The sequence below is a fragment of the Peromyscus californicus genome, unplaced genomic scaffold, assembly GCF_007827085.1.
Source record: "Peromyscus californicus insignis strain IS unplaced genomic scaffold, ASM782708v3 Scaffold_15__1_contigs__length_86483966, whole genome shotgun sequence".
Lineage (NCBI taxonomy): Eukaryota > Metazoa > Chordata > Mammalia > Rodentia > Cricetidae > Peromyscus > Peromyscus californicus.
Genome location: NW_026294447.1, coordinates 77486972 through 77511475, shown reverse-complemented (window position 1 = coordinate 77511475; position 24504 = coordinate 77486972). Strand labels below are relative to the sequence as shown.

General features: G+C 43.4%; 1 long non-coding RNA gene across 4 annotated transcripts in view; it reads right to left on the bottom strand.

Moving 5' to 3' along the window:
* LOC128111187 (uncharacterized) overlaps positions 1-24504 on the bottom strand; it is a 129844-nt gene that overhangs the window by 14908 nt on the left and 90432 nt on the right. For 3 of the 4 annotated variants that reach the window (XR_008218517.1, XR_008218520.1, XR_008218519.1), the window contains one exon: positions 2237-3179. This is a non-coding gene — a long non-coding RNA (uncharacterized LOC128111187). Of the gene's footprint in view, positions 1-2236; positions 3180-24504 lie in introns of those variants that run through there. The other variant, XR_008218518.1, reaches the window with a different exon arrangement.

Sequence of the window (24504 nt, the reverse complement as noted above, 5' to 3'; positions counted from 1 at the left end):
TAAGTACACTGTCATCACCACTTCCCAAAGTCTTTGAGATTCATTTTTCCTTAGCTGGGATTGTTTCCCCATCTCTGAGTGATCGGCATCTCCCTCCTGTAAACAAGCGAGGTTCACAGCTCTTCTTCTCCCCATTGCTTACTGCTTGTGTCAGGCTCCCCAGCTCACTGAACGTATGTTAATTCCATCTACCTAAAAGCAACCTAAATACAGGAACCAAGCCCTCTCCATATGTAGCACTGTGTTTGACATGGCCAGGAACCCAGCCATTGTTACTGAACTGTGGCTGAATGGAGCCATTGAAAAATAGCATTTTAAAAGAATACTTTGGGATGATTAATCTGGCTGTGGCATGTCAGAGAGATGGAAAAGTACAAGGAATACAAGCAGAGGCATTGCTTACATAGCTGTGATGAGGTACTACTGTGTGACCAGCAGTACTGTGTACTGGACCATGGTGATAGCTGTGGGAACAGAATCAGAGTACGAAGGAGATTTTAGAAACAAAACAAATACAGCTTGGCAGTGATTGGATGCAGTGGTGGATGAATATGGCAGAAACGATAAACTGATCACCAAAAATTCATGACTTCTAAAGGGTTGTCAGGAAGTGACTGTCCAGTTGGAGTTGATCTATCCCAGGCTTCCTCAGACCCATATGGGCCAGGCCTGCACAACTAACATTTGCTATTGAAATGAGAGAAGAAGGTATATATGTTGCTGAATTAATGTGGCTAAATAATCAGTGTGGTAGTTTGAATGTAATTGGCCCCCATAACCTCATAGGGAGTGGCACTATTAGGAGGTGTGGCTTTGTTGGAGTGAGTATGGTCTTGTTGGAGGAAGTGTGTCACTGCAGAGGCAGACTTTGAGGTTTCCTATACTCAGGATACTGCCTAGTGTCTCAGCCCACTTCCTGTTGCCTACAAGATGTAGGACTCTCAGCTCCTTCTCCAGTACCATGTTAGCCCACATACCGTCATGCTCCCCACCAGGATGGTAATGGGCTGAACCTCTGGAACTGTAAGCATGCCACCCCCAATTAAATGTTTTCCTTATTACAACTCAATCCAGAAAAAAAGAATTTTAGGGTCCCAAGAGAAGAAGATGCCTACGTCCCACAGTGGCTGCCCAGCTGAGAACACTGATGTACTCTGTGTTAGACCTCACTTGTGTTGAGCCACTGAGATTGTGTGTTTGATGTTAGTGCAGCAACTGCTACCTGACTAGCAACCAATAAACAGAAAGGGGCGGGGGCCATTGTGGACGCTCTTTGGTGGCATTCGGTGCTTTGAAGAATAGTGGCATTATTTAAATATAATGAGAGAGTTCAGTAAGAGGACCATTTAAGAGGGAAGTATCAACACTTAACTAAATAGTGTCATTATGTGAGAAATTGTGTCATTATGACAGAAATTGGTGGTGAGAAGACCCAACTCCACATTCAGCAGCTCTCCTTAAAAACGAATCCATCTGTGCTGAACGATGACTCGGTGCTTAAGAGTGTGTACTGTTATTGCAGAGAACAAGTGTGGTTCCTAGCAACCACAACTGGAGGCTTCTAACTCCAGCTCCAGGGGAACCTGACACCCTCTTCTGGCCTCTGTGGGCACTACACTCACGTGCTTAAACACTCTCCAGCTCCCCTTACCTACCCTTTTGGCTCTCAGCTTTCTCATCTGTAGGATGATACGTGGAGAAAAGTCTTATAAGCAATAAATAGTTATTCTAATGTAAATGTTATTATAATCTTATCATCCACTATTAAAACTATAGGAGACCATACTGGTCACTTCAATGAGAAAAACACTAAATCTCATATAATAGTTTCTGAAATTGGACATTGCCTTAGCTTATATAATTGTCATGATATAGATACTATTATTATCATTAATTTATAATAAAGAAAAAAGCCTTGAAACATAGATGGATTAAGTAATTTTCCCAAGGTCGTGCCATTAGTAAGTGGAAAAGTAGGAATCAAGCCCAGGCAGACTGACTCCCAGAGCTATGCGCTTAACCACCACAAAAGGATATCCTCTCCAGGTACAGCTTCCTCATTTTAGATGTGGGAACTCAGGTCATGTCACACAGGTGGTTATGTACTAAATATAGAGTGCAGTGACAGAGAAAGCAATTTTCTCCCCAGGAAAATCCTAGTTTCTCATAAAAGGCTGGTTCTGCAGAAAAATCACTGAGCTGAGAATGCATAAATTACTAAGGAAACTGAACCAGATATTTGAGCAGAATTTATGTTGATAGGAGAAAAAAAAGAACAAAATGAGCCTTCCCCTTTCAAATCTATCTTTCAAATATGAAAGGGAAGATAACCATATGGATTTACTTCAGTATTTCCCAGGTAATTTTTCCACTTTGGTTCTAAAACATATGAAGGTCGTTGGAGAAATGGACACCAGTGCCTTGAACCCCTTCCAAGGTAAGCAATGGTTACAGGAGACCAAAAGACTGCAATCAAGGGCAGCTGTCATTCTAGAAACATGCTGAGGGTTGGGAGATGCCAGGAGAGCCTACAACATACCCTTTCCTCCTGAGGCACCAAAGAACAACTCTCATCCAGGAAAGTGAATATTTAAGCAAAACCTCTAAAGAAAGTTGATGCCAAATGAACTTCCCTCTGGGCAAATCCACCTATGCACAAGATGGTCCCTTGGATTCCACATAAAAGAATGGGTTCTCTTTCACATGTTCTTACAATCCAATCAGAAAAATGTCACACAGTGTGTGGTGGTTCATGCCTGTTGTCTCTGTGCATGGGAGGGAGCACAAGACTGGTCTCTACTACATAACAAATTTAAGGCCAGAATGGACCACGTTGGACCCTGTCTCACAAGAGTAAAGGAAATCTTTGGCATCTGGACCTCCTAGGAAACATGGTTCTCCTAGGGGAGAACCAACTGAAGATGAGACCTTCTTACTGATGCCTCCTGATGTTTGTGGAAGTCTTCAGCCTCTTAAGACCCAGGTGGAACATCTTCAATAAATTTCCATTTGCTTAATCTGCTCTCTTCTGTTTCCCACACAGAGAGACTTCAGTCTCTGGAGTGTTGTGGATCTGTTACAGGCACGTTTGAGTGTTTATTTCTGATGAAGTCTTGATCTTGACTCCCAAATCAGGACACATTGATAAAGGCCTTTTGAGAACGGCAGGAAGTGATGTGCTAAATAAAGAAACAAACCAGAAATCAGGAAAAGAAGGTAAGAACAGGGCATTGGGGGCATCTCTGAGTGAGGAAGAAAATAAGGTCAATAAGTCTGTTCCTTCCTGCCCCAAAGGCAGGAGGGGTTTCTGAAACACTGGTCATTAGAGAGAGGCCAACAGAGAGAGACAAGAGTTATTCTTTACCTTGGACAACGGACTCACCTATGTTGCATTTAACTGATCCTCATAATAGTCCATTTTACAGAAAACTGGGGTCAGATGGTTTAAGAGACACACTTAAGGTTATGGATTTCCAAGCAAAACATGTCGATGAATCCCATCCGGGCTCTTAGCCTCATACCACAAGTCCAGGATGAATGCAGGCCCTGCTGACAGCCAGCTGTAGGGTGAGGATGAATCATAAGCTCTGTGGGGCTCGGTGCTTTCACATGGAAAATGATGTTCCAAGAGGATGATCTACAATTCTGAGTGTCTATGAATCCAGAAGCCTGTATCCATGAATTTTCACAAACTACCATTGTTTAAATGACCACTTACGATCTATTAGTGGGTTATGAAAGTAATTTAATGGTTAGCCACCTCTTCCCCTTTTAAATGAAATGCAGCTGTAAAGGTTTGAATAGATCAAGATAAGGTGGGTTAAAGTGGAATTGGATAAAATGGGGGGGTGGGCAGAGATCAGCATTTATCCCATGCAGTAAAGGGGAAACACTGTTTTAAAGTGAGTCTGTTTACTGAGGAATAATATAAAATATATTTCTTACTAGGTGACATGATCCAACATGATTGAAACCTAGATTTTAAATTATAGGCCCGCACAGAATTTTACAGCAGAATTTTACTGTAGTCTCCAGATGTTTGCTGGTTTTATTGTTTTGATTGTGGTGTGGCCTTTGTCTCTCCATTTTTTCAGCTGTTTCCTTAAGCCAGGAATTTTGATCCCCTCCTTCCCTGTGGCACTTTCTCCGTATTCAGTCTCTTTAGGGAGACTTCTGGTGGCTGTCACAGAAGGGGGATGTGAAGGGAGGGAAAGTCTCAAGGTGTCGGGTGGAACTGCAGGGCATGTTAAACCTGCAACATCTGGTTCCCTGAAATGGAAAGCACAAAGTTGAAAATCTAGCTGGAAAGCTGCAGACAGCCCCAGATTCTGGACAGTGGTGTCGTTGTCTGGGAGGAACAGGACAATTACTTACATCTTTGCTTCTCACATCTCTCCTTGTAGGGAAGATAATTAATATAAATATAATTAATATAAATATAATATTACATAATATAATATGAATATATTATAAATTTAAATAAATATAATATAAATTAATATAAATATCTATCCTGAGACTTCAAATAAGGGTGGGGATGCAAGTCTTATTTTGAGGAAGTGTGGCTGGTTACCCAAGAGAAACTGTATAAAATCATATGAGGAATGATGTTTGGAGAGGAAACTGGGGACTCGGGCTTCTAGCCTGTTGCTCGAAAGCAGTCTCACCAAAGCAAGGTTGTCCCTCTAAGTTCAAGTTTATACAGGAAAGATAGAGCTGCAAGGGGCCAGACCGAGTTCTATGATTCTGGAGTTTCCTTCAGGCAGGTTTCCAGTGGTTGTTCCTTCCTTGATACTCTTGAGTTCAAAACTTCTGACTTTCCAAGTTTGAAGCTGTTAATTGATAGAAAATGCAATCCGTGTGCTCTCAGTTTCTCTGTTGTTCAGGGTGTGAGACGAAGGCTGGTAAAGAAACAAATACTTGACTGGGGCTTTAAGTCTAAGCCATCTGGTTGGAAACTTGAGATGTAGCACCCTAATTCTTTCTTGGTCTCAGGACAGCTTGGTTTGGAATAATGTTTAGGAAATTAATAGTAATGAGAAAACATTCTTGTGAGCAGCCCCGGTCCATTAAAGAGGCAGAAAGTGCATGGGCAACCTCATGAGCTCTGCATAAATATTCTCTCTTGTTCTCTCGGTGGAGAAACTGGTGTCCCCTTCAAGGGGCGGCACGTCGAGGTGATATGGGAACAGACACTCATGTTCTAATTGGCTTCCCGCACTGAGGTCTGTGCACAGAGGATCACAGTGTCCGTCCATTTCAGATCAGCCTGGAAATGATGCCTTGTCACCTACTACTGCTTAACCAGCCCCTGGTGGCTTTATAAAACAGCTGACCTGCTCTTGACCTGTTCTCGGCCACTGGTGCTTAGGGGCATTCTCAGTGGCTAAATACTTACGTGCCCCATGACAGATTATAGTAAAGACTATAAAGACATAGCCAAGGCTGAATGGCTTCCAGCTGCCCATAGGACAAGGAGCAATTCCTATCAAAGGAGTATCAATGTGTCTGTTCACCTAGGTCTATAGGTGAAGTCAGCAGCAATGACTCCAGAGTTACTCAGTCACAGTCCTCTTCCCCTGCAAATAGGTATTAGGTAAGAACCACACTACTCAGTTAAAATACCAAGATCCAAATTGTTATCTTACTTTTTCGATTTATTATTTTATGTGTATGAGTGATTTGCTCACATGTCTGTCTATGCATTGTGTGCATGCAGTGCCTATGGAGACAAGAAGATGGCATCATATCCCTTGGAAATGGAGCTGCATGAAGTTGTGAGCTGCCATGTGAGTACTGAGAAAGAGCAGTCAGTGCCCTTAACCACGGAGCCATCTCTCTGGCCCGTGAATTATTATCTTTCTATGTTTACAACTAGGCAAAGAAGTTAGTCACGATTCCTGTTTTGGACATAGTTAAATAAGTTAAGCACTTGCAAATAAAAGAACCAAAGCATAAAAATATACTTTGTTCAGGGCAAAAAAGAATCGACGTTGACATCATGTGCCAGCCAGTACCGTTATCCAACAACAACAGCAGAAGTCAGTGGCAGAGCACGTTTGGACAGAGTAGGAAACAATGTCAATATGTTTGAATACTTAGTGTCAAAGATTGTTTTAGGTGTTGGATATATTACCTTCTTTAATCTTTAGGACAGCCCAGGAGCATTATTATCTTTAGAGGAAGATGATGCTTAGTGAGTCTTTGCTGTGGGATGTTCTGTATGGCAAATGTGTTGCTAATTAGTCAATAAATAAAACACTGATTGGCCATTGGCTAGGCAGGAAGTATAGGCGGGACAAGGAGGAGAATAAAGCTGGGAAGTGGAAGGCTGAGTCAGAGAGACACTGCCAGCTGCCACGATGAGAAACAGCATGTGAAGATGCCGGTAAGCCATGAGCCATGTGGCAAGGTATAGATTAATGGAAATGGATTAATTTAAGCTATAAGAACAGTTAGCAAGAAGCCTGCCACGGCCATACAGTTTGTAACCAATATAAGTCTTTGTGTTTACTTGGTTGGGTCTGAGCAGCTGTGGGACTGGCAGGTGAGAGAGATTTGTCCTGACTGTGGGCCAGGCAGGAAAACTCTAGCTACAAGTCTTAGCTAACCAACTTCACTAATATCTGCCTCAGGTAAATCCTGAGACTCTTGCTGTAATCCTCACTATATATTTCATGATAGCATAGATCTTCTCCACCTTGAAGTATATGATGGCTGTTGTTGCTGTTGTTAGTTCAGTGGACGCTTGCCATTGGAAGAGTTGTCCTGGGACACATCAAGACGACAGCCTGGATCCAGGACTGAGACTCTAGTCCAGTGTTCTCCCTAGCATGGTTAGTTTTCTTTGCTTGCCCTTCTGCAGCTGTGCTCACTCTTTAAAATATGAGTGAGCTATAAGGAACAAATGTACACAGAGCCAAAGATCAAGAAGGATGGGAATATGTCAAGCAAAGCCAAGAATACTGTGCTGGCAAGTTTTAAGTCAATTTGACACAAGCTTGAGTCATCTGAGAGGAAGGAATCCCAGTTGAGAAAATGCCTCTATAACATCTGGCTGTAGCAAGCTTGTAGGGCATTTTCTTAATCAGTGACTAATGTGAGAGGGCCCAGCCCAGTCCATGTGGGTGGTGCCACCTGGGGGATGGTGGTCTTGGATGCTATAAGAAAGTAGGCTGAGCAAGTCGCAGGAGCAAGGTAATAAGCAGCACTCATCTATGGCCTCTGCATCAGCTCGTGCCTCCAGGTTCCTGATCTGTTTGAGTTCCTGCCTTGACTACCTTGGCTTATGAACTGTGATAAGGTAGAGTAAGCAAAATCAACCCTTTCTTCCCCGAGTTTGGTCATGGTACTTAATCACCACAGCAGAAACCCTAACCAATACAAACACAGATGTGCAGGTGATAACAGGCTGGGACCTGCTAAAGCTAAGCCTTGGTTTATAGGACCTGGATTTTCTGGACACCAACACAGAAAGAGACTGAATATGTTGTACAGTCTTCTTTGTTCATGAGACAGGAAACGGGCAGTTCCTTTGAGGAAGAAATATGCCCTTAAGTTTATGCTGAAAACAAATTTCTCACATGGAGCTTTGAATTAGACGGACAACATCCCCAACAACAGAAAATGATGTCATCGTTGCAATAGGGCTCTTTCATATCACTTTTCTCACTAAAAACCAGTGAGGTGACAAAGCAAAACACAGCTCTGTGAAAACAGTATGCTTAAGGCCTAGCAAGCTGGCTCAAATACACCTTTCTTACTATCCCTTTTGATCAAAGGATATAGTGTGTGAAGAAATGAACACACCATCTGAAATCTTTCATAAAGAACATTTTCTTAACAAAAAAAATATTAGAGCTGAGAACCATTTCTTGCTTCACCCTGCAAATTTCCTACCCCCACCTAAGGAATCTACTCTATGAGGCCACATGATCCCATCTATGCTGGACCAGACAGTGAGAAGAAGGTAGGACAGATCAAAGGACCAGAGGCCTGTGATGTCTTTGAAAGATGAGCAGAGCCAATCAGATTGCTCCTCAGGAATTTACATTTAAAGCTTGAGCTACAAGTAAGGACCACTGTCAAGCACTTGGTTTGGGCAACGATACACCATGTGCTGGATTATTTGTAACCAGAAGATTGCAAATGGAGTGCATGGCCACAGGGAGAGAAACTGCGTGAGTCTGAGAGAGCAAGCCTCTCCAAAGCTGCCTTGGATGCAAACCCACTTCCCACTTCCAGGCCTGGCTATGTTGAGCCGCCTTTGTTGGGTTCCAAGGAGAGCCCCCAGATCCCAACAATGGACTTCCATTTCCTCCTAGGGCAAATTCAAATGAGTATTCCTTGTGAACAGATGAGCCTGACTACCATACCGAGTGTTAATAAGAGTTGAACATCAGACAATACAATGATCCAGTCTCTAGATGGCAGGCACTGTGTTGTTGAGTGAGTGCAGAGCCAATACATGAGAGAACAAAAGCAGATGGTTGACTGCTCATCAATTTGGATGAATCTCGGTGGCATTATGCTGAGCGAAAGAAGCCAATCTCAAAAGGTTACACTTTGTATAATTCACTTGTATGTCATTTTTGCAAAGACAAAGTTACAGTGATGGAGAACAGATGGGTGGATCCCAGAAGCTGGGTTTAGAAGGCGATGACTACAAATGAGTAGTCCACGGGAGTTTGGCAGTTTCAAAGACCCGTGCCTGTATTAAAATCGTTGAACGTCAAAAATGAAGAGAAGAAAGGGGGAGAGGGAGAGGGAGGTAAAGGCTGAACTCCTTTGAGGTGAAGGGCCATGGACTAGATTCTCAGTCAGGGCAAAGGGAAAGCTAGCTCCAGGCAAAACTGCTTTAGCATTAGGCACTCCCCCTTGCTGTTAGCATTCCCTGGCTACCTCTCAGCACCTCCTTCTCTTCTCTGGAGTTGTCTGTATAGTTTCCATGTATGAGTGTTCTGCCTGCATGTATGTATGTGTACCACATGTGTGCCTGGAGCCCATGGACATCAGAAGATCCCCTGGAACTGGAGTTACAGATGGTTGTGAGATGCCATGTGGGTGCCGGGAGTTGAAGCTGGGTGCTCCTCAAGAACAACAAGTACCTTCACTATCTCTAGCCCCCGACATTGTCTTCCTAACAAAGCCACACCAAGGAAGGACTTTCAGGTATGAGCTACCAGATGAAGGAGGCTTTGATACCCAGGATCAGAAAGTCTTGTTATCCCTTCAAAAATTGCACTGTAAATATAGATTATCTTCTATTCTTCCCACAGATGCCTTTGGTTGGAGAAGAAACAAAGCCTAGACATAGCACCAAAATTCCTCAGGACAGAAAGGACAACCTACACACAGGAAATGGTCTAAACCCAGCGATATAGAGAACAAAGGAGGAAGCAGTTTTTGCTGAAGTCAACACAACTATGTACAATAGTCAGGGCTGGAGTTAGAGGTGTGAAGCCTTTGACTTCAGACACTCGGTAAAACAAGAAGAGATCTTCTCCATGGTCCAGCCAACTTCCCTGTCTCAGCCAACAAGGACACTTGATTTGCATCTCTCTCTTCTCCACATGATACTTCCACTAGGCACTTTGCAGGAACAAAGTGTGGGCAAAGGAGCACAGAGAAGGTGCTCTTGACCAAACATTGCCATAGATGTATTAGTTACTTGTGTACATTCATGACCAAAATACTTGAGTGAACAAATTAAAGGGAGGAAGGATCTAATTTCATCCCAGTAGGAAGGAGATGGCAGAGAAGTTCACATCGTGGCAGCCAGGAAGCAGAGAAATGCAATATGGAAAGGACTAGGGAAAACTATATCCCTCAAAGACAGCACCCTTGGTGGTCTCCTTCCTCCACGGGAGGCCCCGCCTCTAAACTTTTACCACCGCTCAGCACCGCCAGCATCTTCTGAATCTACTTGTGACATTAGCACCCTGATGATCTAATCATCTCCGGAAGCCATCACAGACACCCCATAGGAGTCCTTATACTAACTTTCTGGGTATCTCTCAATCCAATCAAGATGATAACTAAGATTAACACCTAGTGCCACTGCCATATCCGGACCCTGGTGTCCCATTGCTCTTGTTTCCTCGGTCCTTAACGCAGGGTTTGGCATTTGGTCCACAGCAGGGAATAAGCAGTGAGAAGGTAGGTGAGTGGTTGAACAAATGAATGAGTAAGTGATACTTCCCCGACCCTACTCCCGTCTTTGTAAAGTCATAGACAGAGAATTGGGGATGCCGTCTGCTCTCTGTCACCTCCTGACTCAAGTGCCACGTGTGTGCCAGGCATTATGCTAATCTCTGGGGTTCTGGGTGCAGATTAGACATGGGTCTGCTAAGGCCTTACCTTGTAGAAAGTTGCAGAGGCACAAAGGGCACATTCTCATGTTGGCTGGTGTGTGCTATGAGAGATCTAAGACGGTTTCTGAAAAATAAGCTGGGAGCAGTCTCCCAGCAAAGCAGTGGATCTGAAGCTGTGCGCTGCAGAAAATCCGGGGCTAGTGCTCACCAAGCCCATTTTTTTTCTGTTGTTTTTTTTTTTTTTGGTTTGTGTGTGTGTGTGTGTGTGTGTGTGTGTGTGTGTGTGTGTGTGTGTGTTTTGTTTTGTTTTGTTTTTTTGTTGTTGTTTTATTTTGTTTTTACCAGTCCCTAGAAGAACAGCAATGGCTTCTTTGAACCTTCCAATTTGGAATTGCAGAAACAAAGGTAAGTTCAAGCCTGGGCATGGTCGTACATACCCTGAATCCCAACCTTTTGGAAGTGGAGGCAGAAGGGTCAGGAGTTCAAGGTTCTCCTTAGCTACCCAGTGAATTTGAAGCCAACCTCAGTATTGTCTGAAAAAAACAAAGCAGGAGCAGGCAAGATGGTTCAGAACAGAAAGCCTGGGGATGCGCATTCAATTCCCAGCATCCACATCAAGGTAGGAGAAATTCACCCAAATTATCTCGGCCTCCACACATGCCCAGTGTCATCTGTACACACACGCACATAATAAATTAAAAAGAAAAAACTCAACCAAACAACAAAGAAGCAAGTTCAATATGAAACCCAGCTCCCCAGCAAGGCGCATCCCTCAGATCACCCCTGGCGAATCACGGCCTTTTAAGTCAGTTTTCAGCTTCTGGTTATCCTTTTAACTATTCGTTCTTTCCCAAACTTGGCTGTTTATGAGAAATTCCTTGACTTATTAAGAAATATCAAGCCAGATGTGGTGGCTCACATTTATAACTCCAGCACTAGGGGCATTGAGACAGGACCATTGCCAAGAATGTGTGACTAGCCTAGGTTACATAGCGAATTCTAGGCCAGCCTGGGCTACAGTTTAAGATTCTGTCTCAAAAAACCTACAAAACGCAAGGAGGGAAGGAAAGAAAGGAAGGAGGGAGGGAGGGAGGGAGGGAGGGAGGAGAAAATGTCAAAATACTCTTTCTGTTTTGCTCTTCAGCAAACAAGGGTTTGATTTGTCCCATGTAGCAAGAGGTTCAGGCTATTACCGGTGTTGTTTTAGCTGCTAAAAATGTCATTAGGGACCTGTCCCTTCTCTATTTCTGTTCCATGAGTCTCAGAATGCTGGCTTTTCATGTCCACACTGTCCCCCTTATGGACACAAGATGACAGCCACACACAAAGGAAAGGAGAGAAAGCAAACCCTGTTCCTTTTCCCTTGCTTCCATTTTTTTTTAACTGACAACCCTTACTTTCAAACTTGACTCATACATCTTATTGGCCCAAACGGTTTACATGATTCCCTGCAGCTACAAGCAGCTCTGGGCAATTCAGTATCTAGTTTTCATCCATGTCATATTGCTCTCTGGCCATGCTGTTACCATCACAGAGTCCATTTTTCTATCTGGATCAGTCTCTTTACCTGTTCAGGAAGTCACTCCATCTGTTCACGACAGAGCTACTTCACGATGATGTCCCTGAACATAGAGCCCCCTGAGGAAAAGCTTGAACTGATGGCTCTCTGTTTCTCAGATGTCACTCAACTCTCCTCTTTATTGGGAGATATTGCTAAGCTCTGGACTGACAGCGAAAATCTTTAGCTATAACAACCCTATGCAAAATAAAAAGAACCATGTAATATTGCACGAGATTGTAGTGAGACACGATCTGAAGGTCCTAAACTATAATGTGAATGGGTCCCTCAAACAAGCAGCAACAGAAGATGGCCACGAGTTTTTAAAGAGTGACAGAGGGTGAACTCTCGAGCCAGACAGGACTCGGAAACAATGTCAAAAGAGAAGGAGAAGGCCACTATGTTGTGACTGGCCACCCACTAGTTATTGGCTGTTCTCTGTAGTCATTGCCTTCCCAGCGACAGACAAGCACAGGCAGGAAGGAGGGTGGCCTCAGGGTCAAGGGCAAGGGATATGAAGTCAGATGCTAGATCCATGATATTGGGCAAGGTTCCTCAGCTTCCTCACCTTTAAATGGAAATAATCATGGTTTGTATCTCATAGAGTGGTGAGAATTTCATGACATATAAACATAAAGCACAGTCCAGTAAATATTAATAGTAACAGTTATATCTGGTACTATTATTATTGAAACTTGAAATAGCTTCAACAGTGGTATTGTAGTATATATTAGATATATACTACAAGAGACTGAGAGTTAGTGGCCAGGTTCCATGTCCTCTCCTCCCTCTGACTAGGTGGGTGAATTCAAGTAAGTCTTTTTTCCTTCTCAGGCCTCAGTTATCCATGTCAGTACTATATCGACATTCAGCTTGAAAACTCAATGACTCTATCCCTGGTGTTGCCCTGATGTGTGTCTTAAATCATTCATCCACACAAAGGCATATGGGTCATAGTAAACAGATCCCATTGACCACAGGGCAGGAACTAGTCTACTACAGATAAGGAACCCCGAAACCTCTTCTTAGGTTCAAGATTCAGCTCATCTCCTTTTCACATAGATAGCCAACTTCTACTTCCCGGGAAATTACATCCTCTATCCTTGACTATTCAGAAGGCAGTGTACAACTGCTTGCAGCGCACTAAGATTTTAGTATGCATTATAGATAATATTTTCAATGTAGCAAAATAGATTTTTATCATCCTCATTTTGACAACTGATAAACCAAAGATAAAAGCTTTCAAATGTAATTCCTAAGATTATACAGCAAAAGCTATGGGGCTGATTTTTAAAATCAAATTTATTTTTATTTAAACCAAGTTCTTGGGACTTGTGTAGATGGCTCTGTAGTTAAGACTACTTGTTGCGCTTGCAGAAGACCCATGTTCAATTCCCAGAACCCATATTGTAGCTCATAACCATCGGTAACTCCAGTCCCAAAGGGTCTGACTCACTCTTCTGGCCTCTGTGGGTACTAGGCATGGACATGGCATACAGACATATATGCAAGCCAAACACTCATATACAAAAAAAGAAAGATAAAATTTTAAATGAATGAAGCCCAAGTTCTGTCATAGCCTCTGGGTATCCACCAAGCAGTTCTTCCCAGGGCCCCTGAAATAATGACTTTTCCATGCCTTCTTCTCTTACTGTCCTTCCCATATGAATCTGACCTAGGTGAGCCCTCTGTACTCACCTGTGCAGCCCACCCTGTAGTCTAGTGCTTTTCTGGGCCTGGTGAGTTCAGAAACTCTTAAAGCTAAGTGCTTGGTGCTGGGAATGTAATTCAGTTGGGAAGTACTTGCTACCATACACACCTCCTGGTTTGAACACCAGGACTGTATAAACTGAGTATTGTGGTCCCTGTCTATAATCTAAGGACTCAGGATGCAAGAGCAGGAAGATCAGAAATTCAAGGTCGTCCTTGGCTACACAGGGAGTTTGAGGTCAACCTGGGCTAGAGTCCAAGGAAGGAAGGAGGAAGAAAGAAGGGAGGGAAGGTGGAAGGGAAGGTGGAAGGAGGGGAGAGAGAGAGAGGAAGAGAAAGAGCTTGATAGGCTAGTATCAGGTCTCAAGGTAACTCAGACTCTTGTTTCTCTCTGGCCTTGTGTCCTAATTTTACCTACTTTTCCTTTGATGTTAGCAGTACCTACATTGTACCTGAAGCTGTGGGCCAGGCTCCTGTATGTACTATTCTGAACCCCAAGTGTAACGATGTTCAAGTTTCTTGATTTCTTCCCATAAGTGGCTGCCAGCTCCTAGCTGTCTACCCTGGGCTCACTCCACACCCTGTGGCTTTTTTCCTCCACACACTCACTTGTTTGAACTCTGGTGTCAGCCAGCTCCAAGTTTCAAGCTTGGTCTCTGTCCAGAACCCAAACATATTCTATTCACACATCCTTGTCTGCTACCTAGCCACAGCCAACCTATTTCTGCTTATTGATTACTTAATACAAATTTGAAAAGTGAATCTCTACCATTAAAACCCTTTTAACATCCCAAATTGAGTTACAATTTCCAATTAAAATTTTGTTTATCCGCTGTTCCAACCACTGATGAGATGCAGCTTATTGGATTCTGCACACCAGGGTAGACTATCCGTCTTAAAAGGCGTCAGATGATTCGAACTTATGTTCAATGAAGGACAGGACGTTATGACAGAGAAGAGCTAAGCATATAGGTAGAAGGAAGGAGTGATGAACACCAAGTAAACTTAGAAGCCAAAGGATTGGCTAAGGACTTGGGTAGGTCTGGGTTTGAATCCCATCTTTACTTCTAACTAGCGTTGCACAGTATGGTAGTTTACAAACATCTCTCCCCCTGCTTCTGTGAATGTTTCCAAAAGTATTGAAGTCGAGATCTTAAAGAGTTATTTATTCATCACAGCATTGTTCACAGTAACCAAGATCTAGAAATAACGTACACACCTATGATGGGTGAATAGAAAAAAAAAAAAAGAGTGTGTTTGTGCAAAGGAATATTTTACAGCCATAAAAAAGGAAACTGTGATAGTTGTAACAACATGGGTAATTCTAGAAGATATTGGGCTAAGTGGAATGGGTCCAACAGAGACAGACAAACAGCACATGATTGCACTATGAAAAGAGGCAGCAAGAAAAATGGAGCTCACAGGAACAAGGTATAAAATGGTTTGCTGGAGACTCAGAGGAGAGAAAATGGAAAGCTGTTGGTCAATGAGTGTTATATATTTGATGTTCCCCCAAAGACCTGGTCCACCACTTAGTTTCTTTTAACATAGACACGCAACTTCAGTTTTGCTCCACTCATTTGATTCCTGAAATAATTACACCCTCTATTCTTGACTATTTAAAATAGGGACTATATATGAGCATCTGTAATATACCAAGACTTTAGTGTGCATTTTTATAATATTTTCAACAATACTAAAAAGTAGCTATTATGATTGCTAAACAACATGGTGCTACTGGGAGACGGTAGAACCTTTAGGAGGTGGGGTCTAGCCAAACAAACTTAGGTCATTGCATAGGGCCAAATGTAATGCAACCATGTGACCATGGACAGAGACCATGACGTCATAAGCCAAAATAGACTACCCCACCCCACCCCACCCCCGGGAAGCTGATGCACTTCCCACATTTGTTATGACAGTGGAAGGTAGACTAGCACACTGAGTTCAGTCCCCCAGGGACACACACAGTGGAAGGAAAGAACTGGGTCCCTAATGTTGTCCTCTGGCCTCTATATACACAGATATGCCCCTCCCCCTAACGCATATGCAAAAACATAAATAAATATTTTTAAAAATTGAAAATAGATCTAGCTTCTGGATTCTGTAGTTGTTTGGTCAACAGAAGGCCGCAGAAGTAGAGCTTTCTGCGAGTTTCCAAAGCTGTGTTTCCAGAGACTCATCTTCTTCCTGTTTCCTTAAGATGCCTACTCTGGCATTCCAGCCGCCATACTGTAAGGAAGCCCGAGCCATTCCACATAGAACCCAAGGAGCCAAGCCAAACCCTCTTGTCAGTGATGTGAGGAGCCACAGTGGTGGCAGGTCATCCATTCTTGGGGCAGTTGCTCCAACTAACTAACCAGGGCTGGAATTAAGTTTTAAAAGTGTACCAGGCATTTCATGTACCAGGCAGGGCTGATCCTACCAACCTTTGCCCAAATTGCAGATAGATGAGAAAAATAAATATCGTTTTAAGCCTCTGAGTCTTGTGGTGGTTTTTAATGTAGCGATAGATAAACAGTAGTCAAGTCTTTTAATCTAAGTTATAGATCCTAAAATATAAAATGAGGGTGATAGGAATACTAACTCACAGGGTTTGTTATAAAAATTAAATGAGAAAGTGGACACGACCTTAATCTACAGAGTTTATCACGGTGATTAAATAAGATGAGACTTGAAGAGCACAGTCTATACCCAGCATTCAGAATGCTTCAAACCACTTCTTCCAGAAGCCAACCCGGAGCAAGGAGTCACACACACACATGATTTATTTAGGAGGTGCCCTCAGGGGGCTCCACTAAGGGCATGGGGAAAACAAGCTTTGAAAAGGCAGAAACCACACAGATTCACAGAGGTGGCTTTAACTGGCTCCTCGGGAGAATTCTGGAGCGTGAGTTAGACCACATGAAGGGAACAAACAGGACTTTCACAGTCCTGAGCCCATCAGTCACTGGTTAAGGACCACCTCGGGAAACATTAATGCTTAGACGCAGCTGCCTCTCTGTGTGGTAAAGCAAGTTCCAGTAGCCTGAAGGAGGTAGCCTGAAGGCACTTACTCAAAAAAAAAAAAAAAAAAGCCGCCGGTGCCGCTGTTGGAAGCCTAAACACATCTAAGCCCAGATTGCTGTCCCCCATACATACCCCCCGACACCGCTACAAAGGTACTGAAGGGGATTTAGGTGGAGCATTGACATCAGCCATGGCCCAGATATGTTTAAATCGTGCTAGTTCCCATGAGGATGCGCCTTTCCCTTGTCTGTCACGAGGAAAGTCAAATTGAATGAATTAGGGGACATTGCTCCCTGAGAAAATTTACACTAGTGAGACAGGCAGAAGTGAATAAAAGCAACAGATTAGTACAATATTACTAAGTCCCATCATTTAGACTCCTGCCTGGCAGGTTTAATAAATGAAATCTATCTCTTCTTGGTGGATACACTAGTCTAAGTACCTTCTAAATCAGGCCTGCAGAGAATCAAGTGACCTGATGGATATATAACTTCTCAGTCTACAGCGGTAACGCATGGAAGATTCCAAGGGGTATGCGCCAGGCATCAGAGAATGTGATGTTTGCCTAGAATTAACTAATTCGTATAATCAATGTCCTGTGAGTGATGTGCTCCTGCCGAAGTAGATTTGTGACCTGCCTGAAGTACCAATTATGTTCCAATTTATACAGTAAATCCATTTGGTAATATGAGGTGTTACAACAATTTTAACACATCAGTAAAGATGGAAATCAATTTATTTTCCTTAGCATTTAGCAATGAGCTTTACAAATAAAACAAGGAAATGCAGGGTTTCTGTGGCCAGCCCAGACTTTTGCTTCAACCTTACCTATTTCATGGCTGTTGTCATGAGGACAGTGTTTGTATGTTTGTCCCCTGTGAGATTTCATGACAGTGCCCAGGCTTGTTCCCTCTAGTCCCTGATTCCCTTAAATTGCTGGAAAAGAGTGGGATTATGCTCAGGGCAGTCCTGGTCCTGAGTTGATGGGCTGGAACTAAGTTTTTTAAAGTGTGTCAGGCACTCCGGGTGCATTATCTCAACCAAGGGAGGTAGATTCAGCAAACATCAGCGTCCTTACTTTATAAATGTGATGTGATGAGGGATATGCCAAGAATCCAGCTGAGACTCAAACCCTGGGGCTTCACTTCTGACTTTTGTCTATGAACTCATTAGGCATCAACACGAACTTCTGACTTTATAGAGAAGGAAAAGAAACCAAGCCAGGGGATAATAAAGGAACTTTCTCAAGGGTATCTTGTGGCTCTCCTCCGCAGTCTTGGCTCAGCTGTAATCGGGGCAGTGTGAGCAGAGAACTCATCGCTTTCTCGTCTACCTCTTCTAGTCCACCCAAGCATCTAGCTTTCATAGACAGTGTAGTTTTCTGTGATCCCAATTTCACGATGGCAGCACCAGTGACACCTCTTTCCAGCTGGCTGAGCGAAGGCTGAATTCTTTTGTAAGTTCAACTTCTTGGTGCCACCCTCAACTTGTCACCAAACGATAGAACTATCAGGTGGAAATGTCACACTTGGTCAATAGTTGGCAGTCATGGTTGGAGCAGTACACGCTAATGAGAGGAAGTAGCAAGAGTCCAAAAATGAATCTAAAAGGAACAATGCGACCTCTAGCCAACAAGAAAACACAGCCCGATCAGCTGAGAAAATCAATGGGGTGAAAATGGTCTGCTCAGGAAAATCAATAGTGCACAAACCAGCTGCACTGGAGCCCTGTAGCCTTTGCTCCTTGCTCTGACCCTGGAGTTGAACCCCATCATTCCTGCTTCCCAAAGACTCCTCAACCTTCTGCACATTCACCCAAAGGTTGATTCGGACCCTCAAACGCCCTAAGTCCACCACATGAAAATTTCCCTGTCCTATTTGGCCCTCAGTTTTGTACAGGATTTCATTATTTTACATCTAGATTATTTCCACTAACTGCTTCTTCTGGCCCCTCCTTTCCCTCATATATTTGGTATGCAAAGCTCAGAACAATCTTCTGTTTCCCATTACCCCTTCACCCGAGTCCCTGGAACGCAATGCCTTCTCAGGATGCCCAGTCTCTTCTCCCTGTACAGGTATATTGGTTAGATTTTTTTTTTGTCAGCTTGACATAGCCAGGGTCTTTGGGAAGAGGGAGCCTCAATTTTAAAAAATGCCTCCCTCATATTGGCCTATAGGCAAATCCACAGAGGATTTTCTTGATCAGTTATTGATATGGAAGGTCCCAGGTTGCTATGGTCAGTGAAATACCTAGGCAGGTGGTCTGGGGATATATAAAATGTGAACTGAGTGAGGCAGGGCAAGCAAGCCACTAAGCAGCATTCCTCCGCGGCCTCTGCTTCAGTTCCTGCCTGCAGGGCCCTGCCCTGCTTGAGTCCTGCCTTGGCTTCCATCAACGATGAACTATGATCAAAACATGTAAACCAAATAAACCTTTTCCTCTCCAAGTTGTTGTTTTTTGTTTGTTTGTTTGTTGTTTTGTCATAGTCTTTACTACAGCAATAGCAACCTAACTACTACAATAGGTTCAGCTCTTTCATCCTCATCAGAGGTCAGCTAAGGTCCCTTTCCCCACCAGGCTTTCTTGAAACACTGCTGTCTTCTCTTAGCATCTATGGCATGCTGCAGCCCTTATTCACACTGTGGGAACACACACACTTCCACAGGCACAGTGCTCGGGGGTTGGAGGGTGGCGATGGTACCCCTAACAATATTCTAACGTCCTGAAGGGAAGCAGCATATTGTGGCACTGTAGAAAGATAGAGTTCTCATCCAAGCTCTGCTTCTAGTTACTGTAGGTCCTTAAGTAAGTGATTGGACCCTTGAAGACTTTATTCTACAAAATAAGATGGTATTACAGCGACCTCTAAGATCCCTCCTCATATTTCTAATTTGTAAGACAAAGATTATATCTTTTGACTATTTCCCGTAACACTTAACTATTTGCCTTTTCCTTGATCTTCTTAAGAGTCTTCTTTCTTATTTGTTTTGTGGGATTGATCATAATTTACTTGCTTCAAAAAGTTTTGAGAGCCCCAAATAAAACACTGCTTGTAAGATGCTGTGCACAGTCCTAGTATAACACAAGGACTTAGTAAGATCTTTTCGGTGTCATAAAAGAAACACAAAGAGCACACTTAATGTCTGGTAAGAAATATTTTTCAAAGCTTTGAAAACAACTTTTGACTGAGGAAAAGGAATTTCAAGTACCATTTCATTGTATTCAAATGAAATGTATTTAAAAACATGTATTTCATTGTATTCAAATGAAATGTATTTAAAAAAAAATGTATTTAAAAACAGGGAGTAGTTTCTTTTCCCTCCCCTAAGCTAGAAATCCTCACTCATAACTGCTCTTTTGTATGTGTGTTGATGCTCAAAGAAGCTCCCTGCAGCTTGTCTGCTGACCAGTGACCCCAGCGAGGCCAAGGAAGGACTCAGTGCTTCTGAGAACCAAAGCCAATGCTCCTCCTGAAAGCAAAGACCAAACAGCCCAATCTATAGCAGGTGATTCTCAACCTATGGGTCACGACCCCTCTAGGGGTTCAACAACTTTTTCACAAAGGTCACCTAAGGTCATCAGAAAACACAGATATTTACATTACAATTCATAACAGTAGCAAAATTACAGTTATGAAGTGGCATAGAGAATACTGCTATGGTTGGGGGTCACCACACCATGAGGAACTGTATTAAAGGGGGGGCAGCATTAGGAAGGTCGAGAACCACTACTCTGGAAGCTACAGACATTTTAACCTGAGGCACAAAAAGTTGGCCTAGTTGTGGTGATGTGCACCTTTAATCTCTGCACTCAGGAGACATAGGCAAGCAGAACTCTGTGAGTTTGAGGCCAGCCAGGGCTGTTAATACAGAGAAATCCTGTCTCAAATAAAACAAAAACAAAATGAAGTTGGCATTGCTTGAGAATGAAGCAAGGTTGTGGGGCAGAATTCCCTGGTGATTAGTTGACAGAGGTTGTCAAAATGTCAAGAAGTTGGCTGAGGGAGGCATTTTTTTTTTCTTTCCCAGCCAGCTCACCTACTATGCTTCTCTCAGGCCAGGAAACAGAGAAAGCTCTCCACTCATGTTCACTTGCTCAGACAGCAAGTCCAAAGCAGAGGAGCGTACCCTGAGGCAGCTCCCGAGGGAAGAGGACATTGACCAGGCCAAGAAGGACCTCAGCACAACCCACTGGAGAGTGTTCAGAACTATGGCAAAGCTTGATGTGCCTGGGAAAAGCCTTGCTAGGAAAAAGCAGCCTAGGGGACTGGGTCAAACTACTAGAACAGATTAGGGAAACAAGACATACTGTATTCCAGAAGTCAAGCAAGCCAGACTAGATTTAGGGAAACTGACAACATCCTCCTTAGAAATATTATCAGCTTACAAAGTCCACAGAAGAAAGGACATCATACAATTCAAGTTTACCACTGCTTGTGATTCCAGATTTTACTGATGATGGTTACACCCCCACACACACACACACACACACACATACATCTTCTCTTTTGATGGAATTCCTTAGGGGTTGGGAAAGAAAGATGAATGAAAGATATACAGGCTGATCTATTAAGAAAGATTTTCAGTAACTAGGCTGTAGCTGGAGAATTTCTCTCCAGCTCCCGCCACCAAGTCCCGCCAGTCCCAGAGCCCACTTATAAAATAAACACACAGACTCTTACATTATTTAAACTGTTTGGCCATTAGCTCAGGCCTGTCATTGTCTAGCTCTTACTCTTATATTTAGCCCATTTTTATTAATCTTTACTTTGTCACGTGGCTCATGGCTTACCGGTACTTTACATCTTCCTTGTCCTGAAGGCGGCTGGCAGTGTCTCCCCCACCCAGCTTCCTGTTCTCTCAATTCTCCTCTCTGTTAGTCCCACCTATACTTCCTGCCTGGCCACTGACCAATCAGTGATTTATTCATTGACCAATCAGCAACACATTTGACATACAGACCATCCCACAGCACTAGGCTACAGGTAAACAGTCAAAAGCCTCCTGTAAAGGAACTATGGCAGCATTTCTAGAATCTTCCAAATGCTCACAGTGAAGTTCTCAGGAGAAGGCCCATTCCAGTCTTTTGTAGGTGTCTTGGTGAACTTGCCTCAGGGCCACAGGGAAGGTGACAGAGGCGCACGCTTACCCTGGTGTTCCTGCCAGGGTCAGATTGTGTGACAGCTGAGGTAAGAGCAGCCACTACTCGGTTGCTGTTGAATTACCTAGGGTTTTTATAGAGCGAGCATATGATGATGAACATATAGAACATACAGAAACATAGCCGCATGGCAGAAAATACTTAATTTATGCTCTAAAGAATTGAAAGGGTTTTTTTTTGGTTTTTTTTGTTTTTTGCTTCTCACCAATGGTAAGATTTTGTAGTAACATCCTCTCCCTCTCTCCCCCATCCCCTCTATCACTAGTATTGGTATAACTAATTTTTTTTTCTCATTGCTGTGACCTGTCTAGAAACAGCTGAAGAGAGAGAGGACATATTTATTCTGGCTCACAGTTTGAGAGGGGATGCAATCCGGCATGGCAGGAAGGCCTGAGTCCAGCATCACACGGTGGCAGGTCACACTGTGTCTACCCACAGGAAGCACAGGAGAGAAAGAACGCTGCTGCCCACCTTTGCCCCTTCTTTTTACTCAGTCTGAGGCCTCAGCCCACGTAACTGTTTACATTCAGTGTGGGTTCTCCCCTCGAGTTCAAGTTATTTGAGAATTTGCTCACAGACATGCTCAGAGGTATGTCTTCCAGGAGAAGCCAGTCAACTCGACAGTAAAGCCTGCCAAACATACTTTTGTTAGGAAAACACTAGTGTTCTTCACCCAGGAGCTCAGGAAGCAAAATATAAAGTAAATCAATGATAGACCCAAATACTCACGTTTAGGAGATTTCTTAATCTGTTCTGAAGATCTCTTTTGTTTGTGTTAGTATTAATGTACAGGAATGAAAATCCATTTTCAAACAGGAAGTCGCCTAAGGTACCCTGATCTCTTGAATATTGATCACAACTTGAAAGGGGAAATTCTGCTATGTTCCACTCCTCTGCATTCACATGTGTGTGTGTGTGTGTGTGTGTGTGTGTGTGTGTGTGTGTGTGTGTGTGTGTGTGTGTGTGTGTTTGTGTATGTGTGTCTGTGTGTGTGTGTTTGTGTATGTGTCTATGTGTGTGTGTGTGTGTGTGTGTGTGTGTGTGTGTGTGTGTGTGTGTGTGTGTGTATGTATAAGCATGCATGTACTCAAAGCATTCAAGTCACAGGGGAAAAAAATGCCCTGGGTCTAGAAGTCCACTGATTCACTGAAGCAGAGAAAGCCAAGGTCACCCTCTTGACCTAGCCCCTAGCTTCTATCTACAAGAATTGCTTTCCTAGCTAACAGAGATGGACTCTGAGTCTGCCCTCATAGTGTTCAGAAAGCCTGGGGCCCCTCCCCTCTCCTCAGTGTCCAGTTCCCATGTTGGATGAGGCTGCCAGCCAAAGGACCAATTACTGTCAAGTGTGATGTCAACACTTGCCTGGTAAAGTCTTGGATCCAGCCACATCTTCCTAATGAAGCCCTGGACTGTTTAATTAGGAGCGGCTCTGACAACTCTGTCCTTGTCACATCAGCAATAGATTGGAACATGAGGGAGAAAATTTCCACTGAACCCATGCCATGGCATTGGCTCTGGAAACTGAGATAAGTGGGATGCCTTTCACCTCACTAATGTATGGAAATAAGAGGAAAATCAGCTTCTCACCTATGAAGTGTGGAGTGTAAAGACACCGCCATGCATAAAACAGGCCCCGTCTCCCCGTCACAGAAGCTACACCACTACCGCCTCTTCCTTCCTCAGTCACACTGTGCTCTCTTTAAGGACGTGTCCTTAGAGTAAGAAGAACTACATCTGAATTCTGGCTCCGGCCTTTACAAATTGCCTAACCTTGAGTTTGATTCTTAACATCTCTGAGCCTTACGGTTTTTTTCACCCCTTAAATGGAAACAAAGGTGCCTCTAGCTGGGCTGTTACAATCATTAGAGTGAAATGCCCTAGGCATAATACTAAATGTGTAATGGGTGATTTCTAAAGGTTTGTTTTCATTTTCATTGTGTGTATCAGGAGAGGGTGTGTGTGTGTGTGTGTGTGTGTGTGTGTGTGTGTGTGTGTGTGTGTGTGTTGTGTGTGTGTGCAGGTGCTCACGGAGGCAAGAGGCCTATGCAGGAGCTGGAGTTAAGGAGGTAGTGACAGCTGGATACCGGTTCATACTCAAGTCCAGTGCAAGAGCAGTCCATGCTCTTAACCACAGAGCTAGCTCTCCTGCCCCATGGGATTCCTCTTCTTCTAGTTCCATATCTGCATTCTAAAAGGTAACTTCTTCACTGGGATTAAACACAGCATCACCACCTCTCCCATTTCTTGCTCTAGTTCCTTCTTGTTTCAGCCCATCGACTCACCAATCCTTACATAATACGGGTTTAATCCACCTCAGCATTCCACTTGCCCTCCATATGTGTGGCTCCTGAGTCTGAAAACCAAGCTCACCATTACCGAGGACAATGGGACTTTTAGTTCTTTGGAACTAAATCATCTGCTCACGCACTTCAGTCTTGAATCCTATTAACTTTTCAGGGGCCATTCCAAGTAGGGATGGAAAAGGGCTCTTCTAGCCCCAGGGGCAAGAAAGGGTGATTTATTTGGAAGAAACCACATAACTTGCCCTACTTAAGTTTTCATTAGATGAAGAGTTAATGGGATCAGGAATTACAGGGTCTGTCTGTGGTTACAACACTGTCTGAAGGTGAAGGTGCTGAACACACAGTGTACGAGAGCAACCTGTAGCTCTACTGGACAGTTTTAAGGAAGATTTGAAAATTTTAGAAGGTCACAATTCAACTAGAGTCTTGGGAGATGAAGAGAGTACGTCAA